The 27,080-nt window shown below is 37.0% G+C and overlaps 2 long non-coding RNA genes across 8 annotated transcripts in view; one reads left to right on the top strand and one right to left on the bottom strand.

Annotated features, from left to right (window-relative positions):
• The window catches only part of LOC137096715 (uncharacterized), a 35,218-nt gene extending 21,312 nt beyond the window's left edge, over positions 1 to 13,906 (top strand). For both annotated transcript variants that reach the window (XR_010909645.1, XR_010909644.1), the window contains exons 2-3: positions 10,331 to 10,413; positions 12,832 to 13,906. This is a non-coding gene — a long non-coding RNA (uncharacterized lncRNA). The remainder of the gene's footprint in view (positions 1 to 10,330; positions 10,414 to 12,831) is intronic.
• Positions 1 to 27,080, bottom strand: part of LOC137096714 (uncharacterized) — a 354,124-nt gene that overhangs the window by 68,252 nt on the left and 258,792 nt on the right. For 4 of the 6 annotated variants that reach the window (XR_010909640.1, XR_010909642.1, XR_010909638.1 and 1 more), the window contains 2 exons: positions 10,261 to 10,332; positions 1,075 to 1,285 (listed from right to left, as the gene is read on the bottom strand). This is a non-coding gene — a long non-coding RNA (uncharacterized lncRNA). The remainder of the gene's footprint in view (positions 1 to 1,074; positions 1,286 to 10,260; positions 10,333 to 27,080) is intronic. The other 2 variants (XR_010909641.1, XR_010909643.1) reach the window with 1 other exon arrangement.

The raw sequence follows: 27,080 nt of genomic DNA, 5'->3' as shown, positions 1-27,080 counted from the left end.
ACACAATTCTTCATTTGATTTCTTACAGTCGTTCCCTAAGGAATTTCACTTTAAGCTTACAAGGTTTCTATTTTTCTATTTCATCTATAGTTCCTACCTCACATCTCTTTTCAGGCCATTTTCTTCTATTCTCAGCAACATTTACAGTTAAAACAACATTTACAGGTTTTAAATGCATCTATGGTAACAGGAACAGTAGGGAATACAATATAAAAAACACATAAATTATAATTAAATCATTTGGCATAAAATACAAGCCAGCCTACTAAAGTATAACCTTATGCTAAAACAGACTTTTTCTTGGATATAAATATTTAAAAGACAGGGTTGAATGGTTAATTGCGGTGGAAAACATAATGCATAACCATTATCTGCTTTTTAAAAGTAGCAACATTTATTCTTTGGTAATATATATCATATTTTCAGAACAAAGGCATCTGTGGAAATATACAACATTCAATTGCACTGCACAATCCAATTCACACAAGAAGCAAATCCTGTATGAGCTTACATTTACGTAAGTATTAACTAGATAACTTTTTTCTGTCCCAACTCCATAGTGATGACCTCTGCCAGCTGAATTACATTTCTTTTAACAAAAGAATAGCCGAACAACTTATTACTGGAAATCTGCACAGAATGGAAGAATTCTTTCCATTCTGTGAGATTTCAAAAATATGGCATTGACAATCAGTCATCCAATCAGAATTACTACTTTGAGGCTAACAGAGGCAGCAGAATGTAGGGTGGTGATATCCTTTCTTTGCCAAAATCCTTGCAGACATAAAACTGAAAAATTAAGGGGAAAGAGTCAAAAACAATATTTTGCTTTTTGTTCTGGTGCTGTCTTTGCAAAGATTTTTTAAAAACAGATATGAAATTTAAAAGAATACATTCCCATCCTCTTGTGGTTGAAAGAGGCACAGTCCATCTCAGTATTATTGTAGTGATTCATTCCAATGACTGTATAAACCTGACTCAACTATTAGTCCACATACATCAGAGATGCCAAGGATTGAATCTGGGATGTTTTAAATACAAATTATGGGCTTTTAGAAATGATGTGTTACATACCTTCATAGAATTTGTGACTTTTCCCTTAATCATACTCCAAAACTATGTAGCTTGCTGTAGTTGTGTACCATCAAGGCAGCTCATGGTGAGCATATGAATGAGAGTCCTCTAAGACACTCTGTTAGTAACCAATGAAAAGTGGTTTCATTTAGCACCCCTCCAGATGGAGTGCCTGCAGAATAGAATCAATTCAAAGGTGCTGTCTTCATAACTATGCGGGAAAATGAAGGAAATTATAGATCACAATTGAGTATATTGATAGAAACATATTTTCTTCTACCTATTTATCTATTGTTCAAAACCTTTGAGAGTTGCTGCAGTCAATTAAATAAAAGCAGTGTTGGGGCAATATGACACAACATTTTATTCCTTTTGGGTTGGCCTCAACATAAACCTTTCTCTAGATTTCTTTAAGGCTGAGAGATAGAGGAATTCATTTCCCATCATTCACCATGGTGACTAGTGTCAAGAAATATAAATCCCAGAATTGCTTGTGCCTAGGGAAGAAGGGCAAGGCAAAGCATAAAAAAAACAGCAGTGTCTCCTTTAGGTTGGATTTGCATGCATCTGACTGAATGTCTAATTTTTTCCAAGTCACTTTGGACAATTTGTACATTAGATTGCAGATTAGATATAGATATTAGGCTTGGGCGGTTTCGTTCATTAATTTCGTAATTCGTTATTAATTCGTATTTAAATTAACTTACGATCCAATATTGAGCCATGCAGGACTACTGTGAGGAGTAATTAAAAATCGAAACAATTTTTCCAATTTATTTCATATTGTTTCGTAATTGGTTTGAAATTGTTTCGAAATTGTTTCGAAATTGTTTCGAAATTGTTTCGTAATTATTTCCGTATGTCTGGTGCAAGTTTTATAGTTGTTGTTTGTTTTATCAGTGATAAAAAATAAATTATCACACCAACAGTCAACAACAGAGGGAGAGGGAAGCTTCAGAAGTCCCCCTGTCCCATTTGGAGGTTTTTTTTAGCATATTGCGAAATCGCGTCCGCCATTAACAAATCGATTCGTAATTTTACGAAATTTCGTATATTTCAAACTTTTTTAAAGGAAAATTTCGGAATTCTTTAAAAAAACGAAACGCAAGGGCCTCCCTAAAAACGAAACGAGTTTAGAACCAAATTTTTCCGTAGTTACCCAAGCCTAATAGATATAGATATAGATATCATTTAGTTCACTCCTAAACTATATGACATAGTGGATTATAGTTTGTGAAATTTAATATCCAGAAATGAAATAGTGTTCTTATAATGCATAACATATAAAGTGAGAGTTCTGTGTATTTTGTATTGTGGAATTTGTATGTGTTTATGTGACTGAGACTATAGTTCCAGGCATAAAGCCAACCTATCAAAAATGATCAGCTAGTATGAGAACAATGAATTGACCTATAATGAACCTAAGACAAGCATCATGTTAAAGGCAATGACTGGTGGAATCAGATGGTTAATGTAATTTAATGGAAGTTAGCCAAGAGCTTAGTGTACCGTGTTTGTTACAGCCTCTTTAAAAACCATGTTGGAGAAGGTTATGTTTATATAACAGAATATAGTGGCCTTCTCTTATCCAGTTGGATGGGATCTGTCAGCTGACTGGGCTAAGAGAGATATAAAACAGGCCTAGGGAAGACAGAAGAGAAGTTACTGAGTGTTCGCCTCCTACGTCAACGTGCATGCTAAGCAACCCAAACTGAAACTGCTGTTTTTAGCTGATAACTGCCCAGACCATGCTGATAAAGACAGACCATAGAGGTAATTAAAAATCTCTCTTCCCAAACAGGATAAATATGCTTTCTATCTGGACTGATATAAATAATGGGTACTTACTATGCAAGTTGATAGATATATAACAGACACACTCCTATGTAGAAGTATCTGTTATATATCTATCATATATAGCAATACCGAAGGATATTAACCTCCTGGATGCCTGTTTTTTCATAATTGCCTGTTTAGAGATGTATATGGTATTTCTTAGTGGAGAAACTGCTAAATTATATTGTTTAAGATGTTAATATTTCTCTGTGCATTAACTATAGAGATAACTGCTAAGGAATGCAGATGACATAAAAGTTCAGTTTTAATTAAAGTATTATATCTTATTGTAGTGTAATGTCTTGACTGCATGAGGTCTTACATGTAGTGTGATGCAATGAAAGAAGTGTGCTTAGATCCTGACATGCCTATATGCATCCCTAAGGATGTGTACATTTGCATAATCATGCATAAAATAGCCTAAAAGACTAACAGAGAGCCTGTTCATTCTACCATAAATAAATACCGTGCGATTTCAATACTTAAAAATGTCTGAGTGTTGATTCTACCTCTGTTGATGTGGATTTTACCACTGACCACAAATTGACTTTTCCATAAGGTAAACTTGTACTGTACATGAGTATATTATATCTCTTTTAACAAAATATCTTTTTTAAATATATGAGGTGGTTTCAGAATACTATTATTTTTTTATTTGAGTTTATTCACACACACTAATTCTAACATAACTCTAAAGGAAAGACTGGACCCATTAAAATAAAGCAAATATGAATTTATTATCGAAGGCTTTCATCGCTGGAATCACTGGGTTGTTGTAGCTTTTTTTGGGCTATATGGCCATGTTCTAGAGGCATTCTCGCCTGACGTTTTGCCTGCATCTATGGCAAGCATCCTCAGAGGTTGTGAGGTCTGTTGGAACTAGGAAAATTGGGTTTACATATCTGTGAAATGACTAGGGTGGGACCAGGCATGCAGCTGGGGTGGGGTGGGGGGCTTGAGGGGCTTCAACCCCCCCCCCCCCGAAGTTCTCATGGTGGTCCGCAAGAAGGCCTTACTGGTGTATTATTTAAACTGTTATGTTTATTCATATCATGATCTGATCACCATACTCAATATATCCCATATGCATGGGGTTATTGGGGTAATGATACAAATGGTTTGCTAGAGTAGATCCTCTTTCACTCAGACTCAGCCCCCCCCCCCAAATCAAAATCTTGGCTACGGGCCTGGGTGGGACAAAGAACTCTTGTCTGCTGGAGCTAGGTGTGAATGGTTCAACTGACCACCTTCATTAGCACTTGATGGCCTGGCAGTTTTTTTTGGTGTGGCTTGTTAGTGCATGAGGGAATCTTTTGTTGAGAGGTGATTAGCTGTCCCTGATTGTTTCCTCTCTGATGTTTTGCTGTTGTAATTTTAAGATTTTTAATACTGGTAGCCAGATTTTGTTCATTTTCATGGTTTCCTCCTTTCTGTTGAAATTGTCCACATGCTTATGGATTTCAATGGTTTCTTTGTGTAGCCTGACATGGTGGTTGTGAGAGTGGTTCTGCATTTCTGTGTTCTCAAATAATATGCTGTGTCCAGGTTGGTTCATCAGGTGCTCTGCTATGGCTGACTTCTCTAGTTGAAATAGTCTGTAGTGCCTTTCATGTTCCTTGATTTGTGTTTGGGCAATGCTGCGTTCGATGGTCCCTATGTAGATTTGTCCACAGCTACATGGTATACGGTAGACTCCTGCAGAAATGAGAGGGTCCCTCTTGTCCTTTGCTGAATGTAGCATTTGTTGGATTTTCTTGGTGGGTCTGTAGATAGTCTGCTTGTTGTTTTTCCTCATCAGCTTCCCAATGCAGTCAGTGGTTCCCTTGATGTATGGCAAGAACACTTTTCCTCTGGGTGGAATTGGTGACACAAACTGAGCACTATATTCTATGCTCTCAGATGCTTTGAAAGCATTTTATGCTAAAATCAAGTTGTCCAATTGCAACATTCACACTTGCCTCAAGCAGACAAGAGTTCTTTCTCCCACCCTAGACATTCCACAGATACATAAACCTCACTTGCCTAGTTTTCAACAAACCACACAAACTCTGAGGATGCATGCCATAGATGTGAGCAATGCTTCTGGAACATGGAGAGAATGCTTCTGGAACATGGCCATACACCCCAGAAAACTCACAGCAACCCAGTTTTATATTTCTGCCACAAATAATTTTGCTAAAGGTTACCATATGAGCTTCCAAAATAAGGGCTGAGCTTATCTTATTTCAATACATAGCTCATAGAGTCTACACTTTACCATTTAACTCGGCAATTTACTATATAGTTCAATGTATAAGAAATCAAATATGCGTGCTTTCAGTGCTGGGTTGTTTAAACCACCAGTCATTGTCACCAATCAAAATCACTCCCACAATTGTCGCCATCATTTTTATACCCTACTTTTTCTCAAAACTGGAAGTCAAAGATGTTTTTCTTTTTCAAATGACATGTACAAAGCAGTTACGATGTCACTGTTCCTATTTTCCAACTTATACTGTGAAATAATTTTTATGAAGATCATGATATTTGTTCACCTTCAACACAGTACTTCTTATTTCTATGCATGAATGCAAAAGCAGAACAATGGAGAAAGCTGATGTGAAGCAAATCAACTCATTTGAATGTGCTAGAGAAAGGTTCTACCAATACAATGGGCCACTTAAAATGAATAGATCTGAAAGCAAATTAGACATAAACTCCCACTAGAAGCAGAGATGACTACATCAAGGGTGTTGTGAGCCACCTTGGGTCCCATCTGGGAGAAAGGCCTTACATAATTAAAATAAATAAATATGGGATGACTTGAATAATTGAAAAAGATTGTAATGCTTGGCAAAGTGGAAAGCAATAGAAAAATAGGAAAACTGCACCACAGGTGATTTGATTCAGCTGCTGTATCGATGCATTGAATCTGCTGGATTTATGTAAGCACTGATTCACCATCCAGCAACTGAGTCTACCAAAGTCAGTACTAGAAACTGCATTTAAGCCAATCAAACTAGGCATTTAATCTTCCCTAGTTTGTCTCTTTAATATTTGAGGAGGGCTTTGTTTTGGCCTAATAGTGAATAGCATGAAATACTCAACCGGGTTACCATGATAATGTGATATGCTTGGGAACAACAGCTACCATACAGTCTACTACCATATGGTTCTACTAAGTTATCAGTTAAAGTAGTACCAAGGGTTTAAAATTATGCCATATGAAATGGCTGACAAACTTGAATGGTTAAAAATTCAGAAAATGAAACAAATCCCTGGCAACATCCTTCTTATCACATGGCTCAAAATAAGCATCCTAGGATGCTTAGGGCCTTCTTGGGAGCCAGAGCCATATGGCAACCATCAGATAATGTCAACTGTGATTCCACCCCCAATTGGTGTAAAAGAATAATCAGATGCTTCCCCAGCAATGTGGCAAAGCAAGGGAAACACTTCCTCCATGTGATGGGGGAAACGTCATGAGAAGAACCTGCATACGGGCGACAGATTCACCCCATGTTCCCTTTTTCCTTACCAGAAACCAGGAGAAGACGGACATAGTAAGTTTAATTCTCAGTTCAGATAAGGTAATAAGTTAAATACTTAGCCATGGAATTGCTATGAAACCTTTCCTGAGAGATACAGATGCAAAACAGAAGCGTCATGTGATACAGTCTGTTTCTGGACTGTATTACTTCACATGGGAAATGGCAGACTGAATATTTTTCTTCAAGCAATAAAAATAAATTTGGCATACTAAAAACAATAATCTCAGAAGGGAAATTCCTCTTTTTTGATATGCAACTGAAGAAAAGAACATGCATACTGCCACATAAACAGTATATAATATATATCCAATCTAGGATAGGTTGACTCCAGGATGTTTAGATAGCTTAGAACAGTTTAGATAGCTTTCAAATGTTCTTCAACCTATGTTCATTTCCTTTGTTCCCATCAGCAATTTCCAGGTGGCTAAAGGAATATCTAAATCAACCAATCATACAGACTAAGGTTTTTATTGTGTAGGTCCTTCAAAGCCAATTGTATTACAAAGACTTGTAGTTATGACTGCATACCACAGTATGACAGAGAATTGACACTCTTGGATGTCCTCAATTGGGACCCCAATCATTGGGTCATTTGAATGTTTATATGAGAAATGTCCCTGTAGGAATGGCTGCCAGAAAACTAGAAAGGCACCTGTCAACCTATACAATCAAACTCTGATGAGACTTTTTCTTAACATAGTTCTGGGATTTAAATTCTGATGTTATGTTATACTAGTTTTCTTTTGTTTAAACAGACAGATGCATTATCCATGAAAATGTTTTTGAAGCATTGTAGATACAGAATATGGAAATATTAACTTTAAACTAAAAACAATAAAGCTTCAGATTAATATATCTTACAACACAGAGTCTATTGTATTGGATTAAACAGATGATGGATTCCTCGATGGTTCAAGTGTGCTCCAAGGAAAGCTAGAAGGTTGTACAGTTAACTCCCAGGGTGTAACTCTAAACCATACAACCTACTACCTCAACCCGGATGCACACAGTTTCCAAAGTCTTCTTCTTATCTTCTGCATCTCTTTGTAATATGGCAGAAACTTACCATTCATTAGATTCCATTATGTGTGGTAAGAACATAAAATCATTAGTGAGGCCTTTTGAGTATGCTCCACAAAACAATTGAGCCTTTCTTAGGTGAGGAGGGCATTTATTTATTGATTAAAATATTCCTATCCTCTTTCATATCTAAAGACTATAGGGCTGCATGCAACAAAATTAAGATAACAAATAACTATAACAATAGTTTATAATGCCAAAAAGATAATGAATAATTTATCACTTAAAACAAGACAATTTAAAAATCTGCAAATGTCAAACCTGAAAATGTGGAGGGTCAACTATACTTGTCTTCTAAAAACGCTTAAGTGGATTTGCTTGTCAGATCACATAGATGCAATGTGTATCTTTCTTTTTCTATATGATGGGAAATCATGTTCCTTCTATATATTGATGTTTAAGAACTTTTATATATTTTTTCAAGATTGTGGACAAGAGCCATATTCCAGAGACACATTTGGTTCCCTGTTGCCAGCCATGGAATTATCATGGACATTGCATTCCATAGTTGAGAACAGTAAATTGTTTTTAAATTGTTTTAAACTGCTTTTAAATTTTGTTAGATTTTAGCTATTCTTGTAAGCCACTCCGAGCCCCAGGGGAGTGGCGGCATATAAGTTTAAATAATAAATAAATAAAAATAAATAAAGTCAAATTATTTGTGCAATTATTTTTTGACAGATTACAGCCACTGTTTTTTCATTCTTCTCCATTTCTGAAGTATGGAAAAGTATTGTGACACAAAACATAAACAAGCTATATTGTGCTCTTTTTAAAAAAAAAACAAAGAAACTGAACAAATATAATTAATAGAAAAATGTCCACTAGACATGCATAATGGTATTGATTAAAAAAACACCAAAATAAGGGGATGTAAGAGAACTTGAAAATGGTTATTCTCAATAAACTTGCTGTGCACACTTTGGTCAGATTACCATAGAGACACAGACCCATAGAAGCGAGCTTGTGCATTATACTTCACCACAAGATCGGATCTACGGGTTTATGCCAATTGGCAACAAAAGTGGCATCGTCTATTTCAAGAGCGAGGACCTTGACAATACCTTCTTTAAATATAAATGGACTGGACTCACCAAACAAAATAAGAGCTTTTCATCATTTGTGATTACTGGAAATAAGAGGAAATTCCCACTCAAGATTTATGGATTACAAAAATGATGGATCTGGCAGAAATGGACAAACTGGTCAAGTTTACACAACTGCCAGACCCTCCCAAATTTGAGGAGGAAATATAATACTGTAATAGTTAGAGATGTACAAATTGACTAGGTTTATATAATCACCAGACCCAAATTTGAAGACAAATGGCAGCCTTTTTCTGACTATTTAAAATAAGAAAAGGAAATGAAAATATTGGGTTTTCTATAGTACCAAGAGAAAATTAGTAGTACAGGAATGTAGGAATAACAAGAAAAGAAAAGAAAATAATGGTGAAATTAGTGACAAGAATTATATCCAAGGAATCCTGGAAAATTAATTTACCAGTGATAAGAAGTTTTATTACAAAAAGCACATTTACAACACCATAAAGCAGTGGAGGAGGGGTAGATGGATTTGCTGACATCTAGAGGAAACCAGTAAGATATTGACATGTGTCTAGGGAATGAAAGGAAATGGCCTCATTAGGTGATTTAAGTCAGTCATTCACTCTCCATCTCCCTCTTCGAATTTGGTGTTGGATGGGAATTTTGACCCCCCTTTGTGGATCAAGAGATCTGGGGGTGGGGGATTAATATTCTTTCCTTGGGTCTGGTCTCTGTGATTTTAGCTCTAGTTAGAAGTCAAAGTGACTTTGGGGGCTTACACCCCTTGATTAGCCTTCCAGGATAAGAACTTGCCTTCAAGCAACCATGTAAATTATGGATTGCTCTTAGGGGTTTAACACCCAAGGGGAGGTTGGGGGCTCATGTCAGGAATTACAGACTGCCTCTATGTCTCCCATATCAGATCACTCCCTCAAATAGTTTGATTAACCACAATGTAACTCTTTAAGAAAAGTTGTCCTTTGTTCAATTCATTCCTGTTGTGTGGTCTCTTTATTTCTTTGCTTTGTCAGCAATAGAGTTTTTGATTGTGAAGACAGCAGCAGAGATAGGGTAGGAAGTGTTAGTTAGGACTTTCTATTTTCCATTTCTCAAGTTTTCTATCTCTTTTTTTCAAAACACTGTACACCTGCTTTTCTATCCTTCTGTTTTAGATTTGAAAACAAATGTTATTTCCTTCTTTTCTTTTTTAACTTCATAGAAAATTAGACAGCAATGGAAGACGAAGATGTAAGATGTTTAAAATGTCCCAGTTCTATATTCACTTTTGTACCTCTCCCCATTCCTCATATATTTGAAATAAAAAAGACAACATGAGATCTTTTCCAGATTTCTGTAGGCAATAAATTATCAATCCTCTTGGTAGAAACTTAACTAATGATCTGTAAGGCATACTAATTAAAAATATTAGTTAAGAGCTATTTCAACACAAAGGTGTCATATCATCTGAACCAAATAGATATAAACCAATATCCTTCACTCATTGATAGCATTCCAATTTTATGGCTATTAATCAGTCATATCATATCTTAATGCAGCTGACTCCCAACCAGCTGCACCAGAGTCCCGGTGCCAATATGCATCCTGGTGCCAATATGCATCCAATATCAATATCTGTATCCAATGTATTGAATTCAAAGTTTTGTGATGAAAAATATTTTAATATATGCACTCACCATTTTGTTATCTCCATTCAGATTTTCCGGGGCACATTCATCATTTTTTTTCCATTTTACTTTTTCATAGCACTGCAACAATATTAAGAAAGTGAAGATCAAAATAGTGTACAACATGAGATTCTGGAGAAAAGCTTGTTGTAGCATTTTCATGTAAGTATAAATAACTTAATATGTCATCATAGGTCTGATAGTCTTTGAGCTCTTTTGTAGAACAGTTTAATAAACTGGCAATCTGAACAAAAGTTGTATTTAAAACAAAGCACTGAAGAGGAGCATAACATTCATTTCTGTATTTGTAATAAAATGGAAAGATGTGCTACTTTGGAATGATAGTAATAATGTAGCCTTATGTATATTATATTCAGGGAGGTATCTGCGATTATGCTTGAAACTATAAACCATCTTAATGGGTTGATTTGTCTGTTTACAAAAATAGTTATTCCTTAGCCTATGAAACAACCGCCTTTCCATTACAGGAACACAAACAATTGGCATATTTGTTTTAATTTCAATATGCAATTACTCTACCATAACAATTAGGAAGAATCATCCAAAATAAAGCCATATAATGAATTAGTATAGATCCAAGGCAAGAGTGTATTTTAGTCAAATGTGAACGATTTTCACTTGAAAGCTACCACCAGTTCTTTGCAAAGAACAAAAAGAAAGCAAAGTTCAAATCAGTAGATTAGAATCTATATTTGTTACTTTATTAGGAAATATTTATGCTTCTTCTACTTTGCATATATTGCTTGTCAAACAACCATCATTTTCACACCAATCATTTGAATAATCAGTATATATTCCACATTTATATCATGAAGGCAGATTAAAGCTCTTTATTTAAAAACAAACAAGCCTCTTAAGTATGAAAAAGTTTACAGAAATATTCTATTGATTTCAGAAACCCAAAATGAATTTTGACTACAAATATTTAGGTGGCATAGTGACATAATAATTTAAAGGAAACTGGTTCGCTGAATGTGAGCTGTAACTTTACATAGTCTCTTTCTAAACAAACATTGGATGTGTTGTGCTGCTCACATTTCTGTTCCTAACTATTCTTGGACACACACCCCTTTACCAAAATAGACACTGTTACTAACGGAAAAGTTCTAATTATGTGAGAAATTAAGCACACCAATGGGCTTATACTTTTGTTTTTGAGTACAGACTGGGATGTTGAGCCATTCAGTTACTTTAATAAAGCATAAACAACTGTCTACAAAAATTAACTTCCATTCTTTAGTAGTAGTTTATAATGAATGCGTGTAAGACAAGAGGGCTTTGCACTACCTTGGCACTTTGCTAAGAATAAATATGGTTCACAGTTCATAATAACATTCTTGAACCTCTGCTTACTTTTGTATTTTTGGAAGTACTCAGACATGACAGTAAGAAAAAATATTTTAAGCATTATGTCAGTCAAGTATACTAAGGGATTTCATCTTACAAAGAAAGAAAGTAAAAACATTAAAAAGAACCTAATAATATGCCATGCCTTCAAAGATTGTATCATCCATTGCAACATATTGTTATTTCAATCACAATTTTGTTGCATGAATCAGTCACTTCATCTTATTTAATTATGTCCTTAGAGGCCTTAAGGTAATCTTGATACTCCCATTTGTCCAACCTGCCAGATGCTGGTTACTTTTTTATTTACTGTATCAGAAGCAAACCGAGGGTACAGTTGTAATGTATTTTAAAAAAACACAAAGCTTAAAAAACTTGGCATTCTACTATATGTCATTTGACTAGTAGCTGACCACTTGGAGTGCCTCTGGTGTCACTGTAAGAAGGTCCTCCATTGTGCATGTGGCAAGGCTCAAACTGCATTGTAATAGGTGGTCTGCTCTTCTCCACACTCGCCCATCATGGACTCTACTTTGTGGCCTCATTTCTTAAGGTTGGCTCTGCATTTCATGGTGCCAGAGCAACATGGTGCCCTGAGCAATGTCTTTGTAGATGCTGTTTCTCTCACACAAGAAGCAATCAGGAGCAACTGGCAACAGATGCTTATTAATGTTTGTGAACAAATTGACTGAATTGACTGAACTCAGATGTCATATCTTCCTAGCTTTCTGCATGCAGGGAAATAATCAATATATATGTCATCTTTTACTGTTCTTTCTGGCCTTTTGGGTATGCATTAATGCATAAAGCATGCATTAATCTATGGGACAGCTGTGTAGAACCAGAAGTAGGAGAAACCAGCACAATTTTTACAAATAAAATTTTGAGTTCCTGTGCTGATTTCATAAATTAAAGATTGCACAAATCTGCTTAAGCAAAAGGGGGAAAAGGTAGCATTCTAGTTGGTTATACTTGTCTTGCAATGATCTCATATTCAGTGCCATGGCCAAGTTTGCTTGGCTCAAATGCCTTTTCATTAAAGCACTAGAAGCTTTTATTCTTCACTAATAATGGTGGCCTTACTACCAAAAAGCCCCTGTACCATATGGAAACCAAACTGTCACCCTCTCTAGAATCTGTCCTTTCCAAATGTGATTGATAGACCTTTCATATTCTGTTTAGGGTTTCTTCTATTACCCTCTTGCCTTTTAGGAGTCATAAGCAACTGACTACCAAGATAAAAGAGGCAACATCTTGGGGGTCTGCCAAAGAAAGAAAGAAAGAAAGAAAGAAAGAAAGAAAGAAAGAAAGAAAGAAAGAAAAAGAAAAGAGACAAAGTTTGCTTCAGGGCTCCATTTCTTGGTCTGGTTAAAGTCAAGTGTTGAGATCTACCATTTTCTGAACCATGCAAGAAATGAAGAAAAAGAAATCAAAAGGGAGTGCTGTTTTCTCTCTGTTGGCACCATTGCAAAATCTCATCCATAAGGCCACATAATCCTTTTTTCCCGCCAAATGTGGAGTGGATTCCCATAAACTATACTGCTGATTCGGTGAAGACAGCTATTGTCTAGCTTATACCGAAAGATCTTCACTGAATTAGCTGACAAAATGCATCACCTTTGGAGGCTGGGAGTCATGGTAATGTCTACATGGCAATCTGCCCACTTTGCCCATCAACCAGAGGCAGAATTGTGCTGCCTAAAATGTAATGATGACTGGGAATGTGAAGAGTCGTCCAAAGTGAATCTGATTCTTGGGAAGTTTGTTCATTTCCACAGCCATCTCTGTCTTCTTGTAAGGGGACAGTGGGGGAAATAGTTGAAAATAAAGTAGATGTGATAGGATATTCTTAAATGTAGCAATTAAAAAGTCTAAAAAATAAGCTGTCTCCAAAAATGAATGGCACTACACACCTAAATGTATACATTGTAGTTATGCATATTTTCTGTCTGAAAGCAGTGATTGCTTTGTTTTTCCTTGAGCAATTTCAGCATTTTCTAGATGTTTCCCTTCTTATTACATAATACATGTAAGGACCTCATCACATGGAAGTCAAGAAGCCAAAGGGCATTGAGGAAAACCATGGTACAGTGTAAGGCTTTCTCCCCTTACTGTCCGTGGTTGTGGGATCTCATCCCACAACGTTTCCGTGCTGTCCCTGGCTTCCTCCCATGTCCTCCCCAGCTTCTTTTATGAGGTACAAATTATACTTGTCTATAGACATATCATTAGTAACAAGATTTAACAAGATTAAAATATTGCTGCAATCTTTTAAAAAGGAAATACATGTTTCCACGGTGTAAATCTTAGCCTTATTTTCTAAGCTTTGTTTTAAGATGTAAATCTCGCTTCTAAAAACATATATCTCATTTCTTATTCTAAAATCATACAATTTCTTGATCTATAATACAGGTTATTATTCATGATGATGATGATGTTTTAAAGAGGAAAAACAAATATAGAACCTTGTTGTTTCCAGGTTTTACATATTATAAAAAACAGATATCTTCATGTTGACTATGTGGAACAATGATGTGTTTAACTATTTCTTTGTAAAGAAGTACAGCATTAATATCTCTTTATTTATTATTTTCAATTTTGTAGTTTTGATGTTACACCAGTACTTTATTAGTGGGTAATATATTTTCCCATAGTTCAAGTAGGAAATAATACTTTCTGCATTAAGCTTTGTTAATTCACCTCTCTGTCTTTTATTGATAGTCAGTGATGGTGAATATGTGGTCTCTGGGAACTGTTTTGTGGTCCATTCCCTCCTGCAACCTCAATGGTCTCAAATTCCCCAAATTTATTTTTCTCCAAATTCTCCATCTTTTTTAGAAATCATTTTTCCAGTGCAAAACATACATCTAAAAACTGAATAAAAATATAGAAAACCCCCAGAAAAAAGTAGAGAATTGACTTTCTCCAACCCCCTTGCTACCCCTAAACCAAGAAAATCTCCAACATTAACTAGAAAACAGGTACAATTTCTTTTTTATGTATGTGCTGTAGATGCTTTATAAGTGAATCTTCAAGTAGACCATTGAACAAGTTTTAAGACTTACACTGACTGTTGTATGTGCAAAGTATACAACTCAATTATGGCTGTCTGGAACATTTGATGAGTGGATGTTTTCTTTTACAGAAGGCTCAAAACAGAGTTCCATCTTAGCCCTGGAACCACAACTACTGCACCTGCACTGCAAGAAGTATTTTTAGGTTGTTCTCATACAGTTGCTATTTTCCTTAGCAATATTTCCAAATGTCCTTGCAGTTTTAAAACTATCAAAATAGTAATTTATTTCCTGTTTTGAATTCATAATACTATCAGTCACCAAACAGCAAGTCTTTTCATTGTTGTTGGTTTTTTTTTTTTTTTTTTTTTTGCTGAATGGTCCTGCAATATGCTCTTCAGAAAAGAAAACATACTTCACTAGACAACTTGCGTCTGATTATTTTTAGTGGCCTTTCAGTCCCCAGACTGTTTATACATCATAGTAAACATTTCACCATCTCTACAAGAAGAGGCTGATTTCAAATCCAGTCTATTCAATGTGTCATAGTAATGAACTAGATGGGATTTTTTTGGATTTGTAACCAGTTATAAAGACACAAGGGCACAAAACTAATGTAAATATCAGAAGTGTGCAGGATAATAGAAATTACTGTTGGATGCTTCTAAAGTAGTTTAGATCAGAGAATGATGCTGGTGATATTTTAAACTTCCATTAAATCCCTGGCCATTTGGCATGCTGGTTGAAGATTGTGGTAATCCCAACCACAGGTATGTGCAAAAAATCGGAAAGTGTTGTAAATCAGACCAGTTTTGTATGATTTGTACTTATGATGCAATATTTGATGTGCACACGTCGTCCGCACCAAAAATTAAGAAATCAAAACTTAGGATGCCTTCGTTTCTTAAGTTTCATTTTCTTTGTAAGGCCCCTGTGATGCAGTTAAAATTTACATGTCAACCAAACGCTGCTGAGAGGTGAAGCCAAACATGTTGGCATGCCTCTCAGTCAATCAGGCTGATGGAGGAGGGAGGCAGAGTGGCTGCCATTTTGCCTTTAAATTCCAGAGCACAGCACAGTAGGCTCCATTCTCTCTACTCTATTTCCATTTCTCACATGGAATTTTTCTATTTCAGTTTGAGCAATATATTTTAAAGTCTTGCACTGAACACTGAGAGTTTTTAATGTATGTAGGTCTGCCAAAGCTCTTCCCTACAGATTTCCAACATATTGAGTTCAATGAAAAACTTAAAAATTCCTACTAGAGAAACCTAGCTGTAGTTCATGAAAGTTCATGAGAACTCCCTAGGAGAGAATTCTAAGTATCCAATCAAATTTCAAATGTATCATCCCATAATCCAACAGGACTGGATCATGAGAGTTATGGTGGAATCAAACTGGTATAATGATGATGATGATGATAAATTCATTTCTCATCTGCCTCTTCTTGTAGCTTGAGGCAGATTACAACATAGTGAAAAACACATAATCAATGGAAACATTCTATGAAAATACATTGTGTCTTAAATGCAGACAGCTGTCGAATCTCATCCAGCGTGTCATTCCACAGTCTTGAAGTGGCTGATAAAAAGGTCATCTGGATGATGGTTGCCAGTTGGGTTCTGGCAGGCTGGGGTAGATGCCCCCCAGAGGACCTAAGTGTTCAGGGTGGATTGTACAGGAGAAGGTAATCCTGTAGGTAACCTGGACCCATACCATGTAGGGTTTTTAAGACTACATTAAATATTGTATCTCTTGCTAAGAGCCTGCTTAAGACTCTTTTAATATCCTTGCTGGAGAGCTTTTTCTTGGCCCTGTTGTCATTTTATTGAGGACACAGGAAAGATGGCTGCTCCTAGGTGTAGAATTCCTTTCCATGGCAATGAAGACCTTTCTGTTTACCCAGAATTTGAGCAGTTAACTCTCAATTGCAGATGATTTTTTCAACTGGGGTATGCTGTATTTTTGTTGAACTATAAAATAATAGAGGTGGAAGAAACCACAAGACTCAGATAGTGTAATCCCCTGTCATGCAGGTACACAAAATCAAAGTATAAAAACCTACAAAGGAAAAGACAACACCATACTCCAAGGATCTCATCACATGAGAAATTTTTTACCATCCTGTATAGTAAGGTCACAAGACAGCACATTCTGTTGTTGAACAGTTCTAACCATTAGGAAATTTTTCCTACTGTTTCGGCAGAATCTCTTTTTGTATAGTATGAATCCATTAAGTCAGTTATCATTATTAGTATATTTTATCTACAAATGTTTTGAATGCTTAATTGCTATTTTAAATTGTTGCCTTATCAATTGTAACTATATTTTGCTTTACACTAATTGTGATACCATATTGAAAAAAGGTGGATTAAAATAAAGAAAGTGTTGATATACAGGCACTTTGAGATCAAGTCCCTGTCCTCTCATACATATTTTTTTCCTATTTGAAATTTTACATCTACTGCAGAAATCAGAATATTTCTATGACAGATATATATATATATATATATATATATATATATATATATATATATTGGTTTAAGTTTCTTATTTGCTTTAATAACTTATTTAAATTATGAGTGATATTACTTATTTAACAATTACTAAGCCGGCATTTTCAGAAGCACAAACAAGTCTGACATAACATTTTGGGAAAGCTCCAACACTGGATAAAAAAATAATATCACTGTCATTGTTAAAAATGTAATTAGCTCTAAATATGTAGAAGAATATGTAGAATAATTACCACCTTCTGGAAGTTGCTCTCTGTTTGCCAAGGAGAATGACTCACAACTATAATAAATGCTGGCTTGCATAAAGTGTGTCCTGAGGGCACACTTGGTGTCTGCATATATGCCATAACTAACTATATGCTTAACGTGAACACTTTTTTTTGCTATAGACAAAAAAACAAAACAAAAGTGTAACATAGTATGAATTTATACTGAAAAATAATTAAATAAATGAACAACAGTATCTTTACTAAGTATCTTTAAGAGCTGTAGACCTCTTAAACTTCTAGAATAATCAGATATCCCAAAAGGTCTAATGTATGCCACAAAGAACATAACAGTAGAACAGCAATTAATGAACAAACCAAAAAGGACCAAATTGGCACATTTCATAATTATGTTTGAAAATAAAGTAAAATGGTGAAGGTCAGTGGTTCTCAACCCGTGGGTCCCCAGGGGTCTCCCAGAAATCCCAGCCAGTTTACCAGCTGTTAGGATTTCTGAGAGCTGAAGGCCAAAACATCTGTGGACCCACAAGTTGAGAATCACTGGTGTAGGCAGATCTTCTGGAGATCTTACAGGACATCAACAGTTATTTAAAATGTTATCCCTTGTAAGAAAAAAAGGCAAGAAATACTGTACACCGCAATGAGTCGCCCTCGGGCTGAGAATTGCGGTATATAAGAGCAGTAAATAAATAAATAAATAAATAAATACTAGTATGACTATATATTGGATTCTGCTTTTGCCTTACACGAGCAACCAGGAATCCTATTCATTGAAGATTTAAGATCCATAAGAGGAATCAGAAAAGGAAGAGAGGAGAAGACAAAATTCTTCCCTCTCTTAAAATCCCATGTCATCTGCTGGACTTTGGAAATACACCTTATAAAAAAATCATGGAAGAGAGAAGAGAGGCTCATGGCCTCCATGTTAGGTGGTGAATGAGCTCTGGATGTTAGTCTGAACTTTAAAGAAATCATCAGAGTAGCTTAACCGTACCCTCAAATATGTTCATCATCTTTAATAACTTCTTTAAAGTTTAGAATATAATGTGGAGAAGATTTACCACACCAATGATATGCAAGGCACTAGTTGTCATGACTGAAAGGTGTAGCTTACAAAAATTGTGCCGGTCAATGGAAGAAGGTTCAGTGGTTCTGTATATGCAATGCTGCCACTAGTGAAACTGGAATGTGGATGCATCTCAATTTTACAATACTCTCACAGTTTTATTTGAAAATCTTTTCCAATTGTCCAACTTTAATAAAAGATGCTCTTTCCAAAGTTTAAAAGCAAAATGTATCAAGAAAAAATGTCATGGGGTAAAAAATATCTAATATCAGTTTCCAATAAAGACAGCACAATTTTTAGCTTATGATTTTCAAAATAAACAGAAACTGGACTTCTTCAAATAAGTGCATTCATCTTTCTGTCTCACAGAAGCCTACGTTCATCTTTCTGTCTCACAAATGTAGTCATCACAGATGAAGAATAAAGGTACATTTAAGCCTGTTCTCATTATTAACCCAGATATATTTGTTCTGGTAACTGATTTCCAAAAGTGATACCTACCAATATCGTCTTTAGATACCACATGGGGGAAAAGTGGGATATGAGTGGTGGATAGATATATACTGATAGATATACAGAGCTAGATAGGTAAGCCAATATGTGATAGATGATGAATACCAACATTCTGTTGACTCATATTTTTAATAAACAGGAACAACCTCCAAAACACTGCTGATCATATTACAAAGGTGGTAAGAGAAAGACAAAAAACTTCCCACCTTTGTTTTCTATTAAGAATTAGACTATGTGCAATGTGTTTGTTTTGTTTTAAAATCAGTTGTTTTTACTCTCTTGCATGTACAGGAAATGTCTTCAGTGCCTTGTACCTCATTCCACCACCAGAGATGGAATTTGCTGTTAGTTTATCACCCAATAAGGCAATTTATCACCCCCAAAGGCAGTTTATCACCCTAAGAGACAGTTATGGACTATAAACAATTTAGATGTCCTCAGATCAAGATCAACACATTTAGATTGCCAAGTAATTATCCCTGTAGAGCACTCACTTAAATTTATGACCTAGGCATGAAACTGCATTTTGCAGCAGATGAAACTTGTTGATCTCATTTATCTTGCCCCTCCCCAACCAAACAATATATTGTAGAATAAGAGATTGGATGCTAACGTTTAAAATCCCCAGCACTAGACTAGGAGCAGTTGAGTGATGTTCTAAATTGTTTGGATAGTCATTATAATCCTGCCAAAATCAGACACACAACTGTATATTTATGAAATGTGTGAGGGCAGAATGTTGTAAGTTCACTTAAGGCTATTATTGGATGGGTACCTATTTCTCTATGTCTGGATTTTTGTTAAGAACAGATGCATGCATGTTGTTGTTCATTCGTTCAGTTGTCTTTGACTCTTCGTGACCTCATGGACCAGCCCACGCCAGAGCTCCCTGTTGGCCGTCACCACCCCCAGCTCCTTCAAGGTCAGTCCAGTCACTTCAAGGATGCCATCCATCCATCTTGCCCTTGGTTGGCCCCTCTTCCTTTTACCTTCCACTTTCCTCAGTATAATTGTCTTCTCTAGGCTTTGCTGTCTCCTCATGATGTGGCCAAAGTACTTCAACTTTGTCTCTAGTATCCTTCCCTCCAGTGAGCAGTCGGGCTTTATTTCCTGGAGGATGGACTGGTTGGATCTTCTCGCAGTCCAAGGCACTCTCAGAACTTTCCTCCATCACCACAGTTCAAAAGCATCTATCTTCCTTCGCTCAGCCTTCCCTAAGGTCCAGCTCTCACATTCGTAGGTTACTACAGGGAATACCATGGCTTTGACTAGGCGGATCTTTGTTGCCAGTGTGATGTCTCTACTCTTTACTGTTTTATCGAGATTGGACATTGCTCTCCTCCCAAGAAGTAAGCATCTTCTGATTTCCTGGCCACAGTCTGCTTCTGCAGTAATCTTTGCACCTAGAAATACAAAGTCTGTCACGGCCTCAATATTTTCTCCCTCTATTTTCCAGTTGTCAATCATTCTTGTTGTCATAATCTTGGTTTTTTTGATGTTTAGCTGCAACCCAGTTTTTGCGCTTTCTTCTTTCACCTTGATTAGAAGGCTCCTCAGCTCCTCCTCGCTTTCGGCCATCAGAGTGGTGTCATCTGCAAATCTGTGGTTGTTAATGTTTCTTCCAGCAATTTTCACCCCAGCATTCATCAAGCCCCGCACATTGCATGATGTGTTCTGCATACAAGTTAAAAAGGTTGTGTGAGAGTATGCAGCCTTGCCGTACGCCTTTCCCAATCTTGAACCTTATGTCCCTTATGTGTCCCTTATGCATGCAGACATGCTTGTTTGGTTGCTGCAGGAATTGGTATTTTCTTCTTCTCTCTGCAGTATCCAAGGCCACTCTTGACTTACTATAAAGCCCTCAAAACCACCTCACATTGACCATTCCCTGCTTTTCAGCAAGCAGGAAGGGCCAGAGAAGCATCTGTGTATCTCTCAATAACCATACTCAGAATGATAACAACAGCAATTAGATCCGTGTAGTCCTTTTGTGGTCTCAGTGCTTCTGCAATCATTGTGTATTTGACAAAAGGGAGGTAGCCATATTTCAATCCTGCTTGCTTTCCATGAAGCACAGAATGGCCATGCAGGTTGGTTCATAGGCCTTATAGTAAATCAGGGTCGGCATATGGCTCAGCATATCATCAGTCCATATGCACATATTTATTCTGCACTGAGGAATGTAAGCCTATATGGTCCTATTTGGTCTTTTGAGATGGTTGACTGAGGTTCTTGTTTTGGTCCTATAGCACCTTCACAGGCATGTTTTTTTTGGGGGGGGGGGGGAGACAAGACACAAGACTTCTCAGATATTCCTTCCAGGTTCCTCTTTAGGGAGACTAGGATATTTGCCCTCTTGCTATTCTTCCATTAGCAAGTGAAAAAAAATCAACTGATAGACTTTTAGGAACTGATTGCAATATTTTTTAATAGTATTATGTCTATTGATTTTATGTTTTACCTTTTTTAATGGCAGCAGTAACAGCAGCAATAACAACAGTGCCTAGCAGTCATGTTCCATTACTGATGTACTTGTTGGCCACACCCCAGCATCTATGCCAGATTTCAACAGTTGTTACAGTTGCTGCTGAAGGTTATCAGCAAGTGGGTTACTACTCCATGACACACAAAGTTGCTGAAATATGTCTCACAGTAGAAAACCCAATATATTAGCAGAGTGGCCCATTGCCTAAAAGAATTTAAGAAAAGAAGCGAAAGACTTCCTTTTGTGGTGTTGGCAGATTTCAGCCTTGACTATAGGCATTAGGCATAGTTGTGTTAATATAACCTCTGACAAAGAAGCTCCTTTTTACAAAATATTTTTCTTTATTTTTACAAAGCTTTATCATTGGGTAGATGGTGAAGGAAGACTGGAGGAATACTAACTATTGGTGTAGGGCTACACAGTCTAGTCAACAATTCAATAAAATTTGAATGAAAAGGAGTGAGATTTTGCTATGGTACTAGTGTAACTGTGTGCCAGTTAAGAGCAAGCAAAGTAAACAGCAGCTTACTCCAGAATCCCTTGTTGTACATAAACAAATAGCAAAACTCAGTTAAAAGTGGAAAACAGCTAAGCCTATCTTACCAGCTATCCCCAGGTATTAAAGAAGAATAGATCTGCACATCTACTAAAATGAAAATCATAATCAAAGTGGAGGATGATGAAAGGGGAAAAATTATCCCTGGATACATTTTGGGGAAATGCTATTGAAGATTCAAATTGTTTTGAATTTGTGAATTCTGAATAAAATGTTTGCTGCAACATATTCACTTTTTTCTTTATCATGATGTAGGAACCTATTCCTATTGTTTCAGTGTTGTTTCTGCCTCTGGTACACAATTGTCTGTTAAGAAATACCTCCCAATAACACATCTACTTCATTAATTTGGATAGCAGATAATTCTCTAACAGGAAATTCTGTTTTGCAAATAATAATAATAATAATAATAATAATAATAATAATAATAATGGCAAGATTCTGTAGGATGGAACCATGACAGCTAAACTGATATCAAACTACTACTCATCTGTAATGTAGATTCACTATTACTTACTGTAATATGTGATGCTACCCTGTGATAAGTGTTTGTGTGTTGTGTGGGTTGAGGGACACATCAAATCAGTCAAAAATCCGTAAGTGATGTGTGTGTGTTTGCTAAATGGGATTGAAAGATTCACCCAGAATGTAAATTTCCAAGTCTCAGTTCACATGCAGCTCAGTCTAGCTACCATTCATCCCTCTTCTGTATAACGTTTGAAGGGATGAAAACTATTTGAGATTCTTTGTGAATAAATCTTTTGGCTGAGCACACACATTTAAAATGTTTTAATGTCTTAACAGAGAGGCTTGGCACACAATGCTATGTAATTTAGTTTCTTAAACGTATGATAGCCATGGGTGATTTGAAATAACCAGTTTTACAAACAGATGGAAAATACTTTAACACCTTGCCCTTAGCAGAGGTATGCTTTCATTTCTCCCCCAGGTGATTTGGTTAAGCAGTTGTAATGCTACTGATCAGGAGAACATACTTTCCCCACCCCACCCTATGTCCATAAAGTTTTTAACATCTTAGTACTACAATGGGGAAACATAAATAACTGAGAGAGGTTCTAAGCCAATTAAGGAATAAATTTCAGCATGATTTATATTTCAGTTTGATTATTATGGTATTTATTAGGCCACAGCATAATTTTTGGGTTGAACTTTATTTGGGGCTTAAATTGAATTTCAAGTCCAAGTTTTATTCAACGGGTGGTCCTGGATAATTAATTTTTGGCATGTTACATGATAATATATATATGAATATATATATGAAACCTCACAATCATATATATTAGGGCCCTAATATATATGATTTTAAAGACATTGGGGCACTGCTACTCCTTATCTTTTAAATACCCACAGTCTGATCTGGATCAGGGCCACCACATATAATATCAGATTTAAGCATTTCCCCCAGTTCCCTTTGGTTCCCTTAATGACACCCCACCTTCAATGCAGGATTTCTTTAAGTGTAAAAAGTTGCACCATTTTTTATTTTAAATCTTCATACAGTGTGTGTGCCTGAAAACTTTCTCCTTTCTTGCATGCTGGTCCTAATCCAGGTTGACAACACACTTACTTACTTACTTACTTAGGCGATCCCTCGTTGGACGAGTAGGATAGTCTTCCAGGATCAGTATTCTTGTGGGTCCATAGGTGACTGTGGAGCCCTATTCTTGACCTGCATCTTCTCCCGCAGTGAGGGCATTGGTTTCCAGGTGGAAGGCGCTCTCGGTCGGGGTTCACTTAATGCACCTTCTCTCTTTCACCCTCCATTCATGCCTGTTCAAATTCTGCAGCACTGCTGGTCACAGCCGACCTCCAGCTGGAGTGCTCAAGGGCCAAGGCTTCCCAGTTCTCAGTGTCTATGCCAGAGTTTTTAAGGTCGGCTTTCAGCCCATCTTTAAATCTCTTTTCCTGTCCACCAACATTCCATTTTCTGTTCTTGAGTTTGGAGTAGAGTAACTGCTTTGGGAGACGGTGGTCGGGCATTGGGACAATGTGGCCAGTCCTGCGGAGTTGATGGCGGAGGACCATCGCTTCAATGCTGGTGGTCTTTGCTTCTTCCAGCATGCTGACATTTGTCCGCTTGTCTTCCCAAGAGATTTGCAGGATTTTCTGGAGGCAGCGCTGATGGAATTATTCCCAGAGTTGTATGTGTCATCTGTAGACAGTCCATGTTTCGCAGGCATATAGCATGGTTGGGAGGACAATAGCTTTATAAACAAGCCCCTTGGTATCCCTACAGATGTCCCGGTCCTCAAACACTCTCTGCTTCATTCGGAAAAATGCTGCACTCGCAGAGCTCAGGCGGTGTTGTATTTCAGTGTCGATGTTGATTTTGGTGGAGAGGTGGCTGCCAAGGTAGCGGAAATGGTCAAAGTTTTCTAATGTTACACCATTAAGCTGTATCTTTGGCATTGCAGAGGGGTTGGCTGGTGACTGCTAGAACAGCACTTTGGTTTTCTCGATGTTCAATGAGCTTCCTTGCCATGATGGCAGTTCTGCATTCGGGGCGTTCACTGTCAGTGTTGTCCATCAGTGTCCGTACGTTCCATGTACCGAAGTTCATTTTTATTTTTTGGCCGCAGGGTGGTGACCCCACTGAACACGGCAGTCCAGTCAGGGATAAGAGAGGCAGACTATGTTTAGGGCACCATTTTTAGCCCCCTACCCGTGTGGGGTGAGCAGAGTCAGTCCTAAAAAGGGCTGCTCAGTCGTGGATACAGCTGCCGAACTACTTAACTGCCTCGGACTTTGAGGTAGAATGACTGAGTCCGTACCCACCACCCATGTGCCAGTCTGTGACTAGGGGCTTCTAGATTTCACAGTCCTACCCCGTCACCACTCGCTGATCGCCATGGGACTTTGGTTGGTTTGTTTTAATTTTCTTTGGAAGACACCTGTGCGTGAGTTTTTTTTAATGTGTGGAGGTCAGTGCACAACTGATCAACACACAGTCTTCACAGAGTGAGGTTCCACTGGTGGTGTAGTTTAACACAATGACCGTGGCTTCTCAGTCTGTTGCAGCCTTCTTCCGCCTTCACAGCCATTGTAACATGTGCCATGTTATCCTCCACCTGCTCCGTCATTGAGGTCTTTGGGTCTTCGGACTGTGCTAGGTCTGGAACCTCCCCCACGGCCACTCCTGGGAGTGCACAACTCCAGTCGTTGTGCCCGCGGGTTCATTGGAACATGCAAGCCCCCTCACCACGACAATGTGACAGTCCATTGAGGGGGCAACACACACACACTTCCTTGTGAGAAATTAAGAAGTAGAGGAGCAGCTGGACAACATGTCTTCTGAAATAATGGGATATTGATATTTGAATTGAAGAGTGTAATTCACAAATTATGTCAATCATTCCACAAATAAAATAGGAATAATAAAATTAGTAACTTGAATACAAGTATTTATATTAGCTGAAATTGCCCTTTTTTGTAAGGTCGAGGCAGCACATAGATAATGGCATCCCAACTACTTGCCATTCCACCAAGAAAACATAAGATGATACAAGCATCCAGATGTCTCTTAAATCTGCTTTTTTCTGGCTTCTGGGAAGGTCAAGCTAAAGTAAAAAAAAAAAGAGATGGACAATGTATGCTTTTCAGATGGTCCATGGCTTCTCCTGTTCTCTAAGATGCTGTTTATGTGTGCGAGTCTATGTTAAGCAACTTCTTGTCTTGCAAATTGCAAGTGAAAAAATTGTGGAGAGGTTCTATAGACCTACAAAACAATGTGAGGTCAAATTGGGTGATGGCTGTAAGCTTTCAGTGTATTTTATACACCAGTGATATATAAAAATAGTGATTGTGCTTGATGGCCTGCATGTGACACACAGGACAATTTTTGGACCTCTATTTTTTTTTCAGATTTTAAATTCTTTTTGTTTCCAAATATTTTCAAGGGAATTTTTACCATTTTCTGGGGAGCATAGAAAAAGTCATTCCACTTTAACAAAGACATCTCCTGAGTCAACACTATTCCATTTCTCAAAAGCCAAAATTAAAACAAGTGCAACAAAATGTTGCCATCTTGCAGCCTTCTAATAAGTATACATTATTCTGAAGTTCTATCAGCCAAGCCTACCTCCAGTAAAACATTTCATTTTCCAAATGAAATCTCATTGAGGCAGGAAAAAACAAGTTAAAACAACATGCAATGAAAAGTGGATGCTAGACACATGCACTCTTTCTTGGTGATTTTATAAAAAGTAGATGTTCTACAGACAAATTGGATTTTTCTGTGCATGGAATGTTTCCATATGAGTCAGGCTTCAGGGAGATCTAAATTCTGGTTTATGTGGTGATTATCCAAACATATAATAAACTCTCCTATGCTTTAGTATTGCCTAAGAGTCAATCTTACTTATTTAGTTACTGATCATACTAGTTTTCCTTATGTGTTTTTAGATCCCCTGTTTTTTTTTCAAAAATATAATTTGTACTTGTGTGAACTTTTGAGCTCTCTTGAGCATTCTGAGAATATCCACCTGTTTCTTAGTGAACCTGTTGTGACAACAGTGCTGCTTGCATTTAACAAATAAGAGGTTTTTGAAAAAGGATCAAAGCTGACTAGATGCTAATTTGCACCGTGTTTAAAAAAGAAATCACAGTTGGTATAATCAGTGCCACTTTCAAGAATTATGCCATGTGGTTTTCTGCTACTAAGAAGACTATAAGGATAAGGAATTAAGAAAGCAAAATATATTTAAATGTAAAGCCAAGATAACTAAGTATTGTGGCAGCTTATGAAGGGTGGGGTGGAATATTTTATGATGATGTAATAATGAATAACTTTCCCCCAAGCAATCAAAATGTATCCAAACTTCCTCTTAAAGTGGATTTATCTGATAAAGTCTGTAGGGTTATTTGCCAAATTATTATGTAATTCCATCTTTAAAAAACTTTTCACTCCTTGAATTTGCTTTATATGAGTATCTTAGACTCTAAAACTGAGAGTGAGGGTCCATCCACACAGTGCCTTTATCCCAGGAGTTTCTGGTTCAAAATGGAGGGTAGCTAGATGACGGTTTGCTAAAATGCAGGAGGAATCAGGTTCAAGACGCAAAAAC

This window comes from Anolis sagrei, chromosome 3 (genome assembly GCF_037176765.1).
Source record: "Anolis sagrei isolate rAnoSag1 chromosome 3, rAnoSag1.mat, whole genome shotgun sequence".
Taxonomy (NCBI): domain Eukaryota; kingdom Metazoa; phylum Chordata; class Lepidosauria; order Squamata; family Dactyloidae; genus Anolis; species Anolis sagrei.
This window is presented reverse-complemented; position numbering and strand designations above follow the sequence as displayed.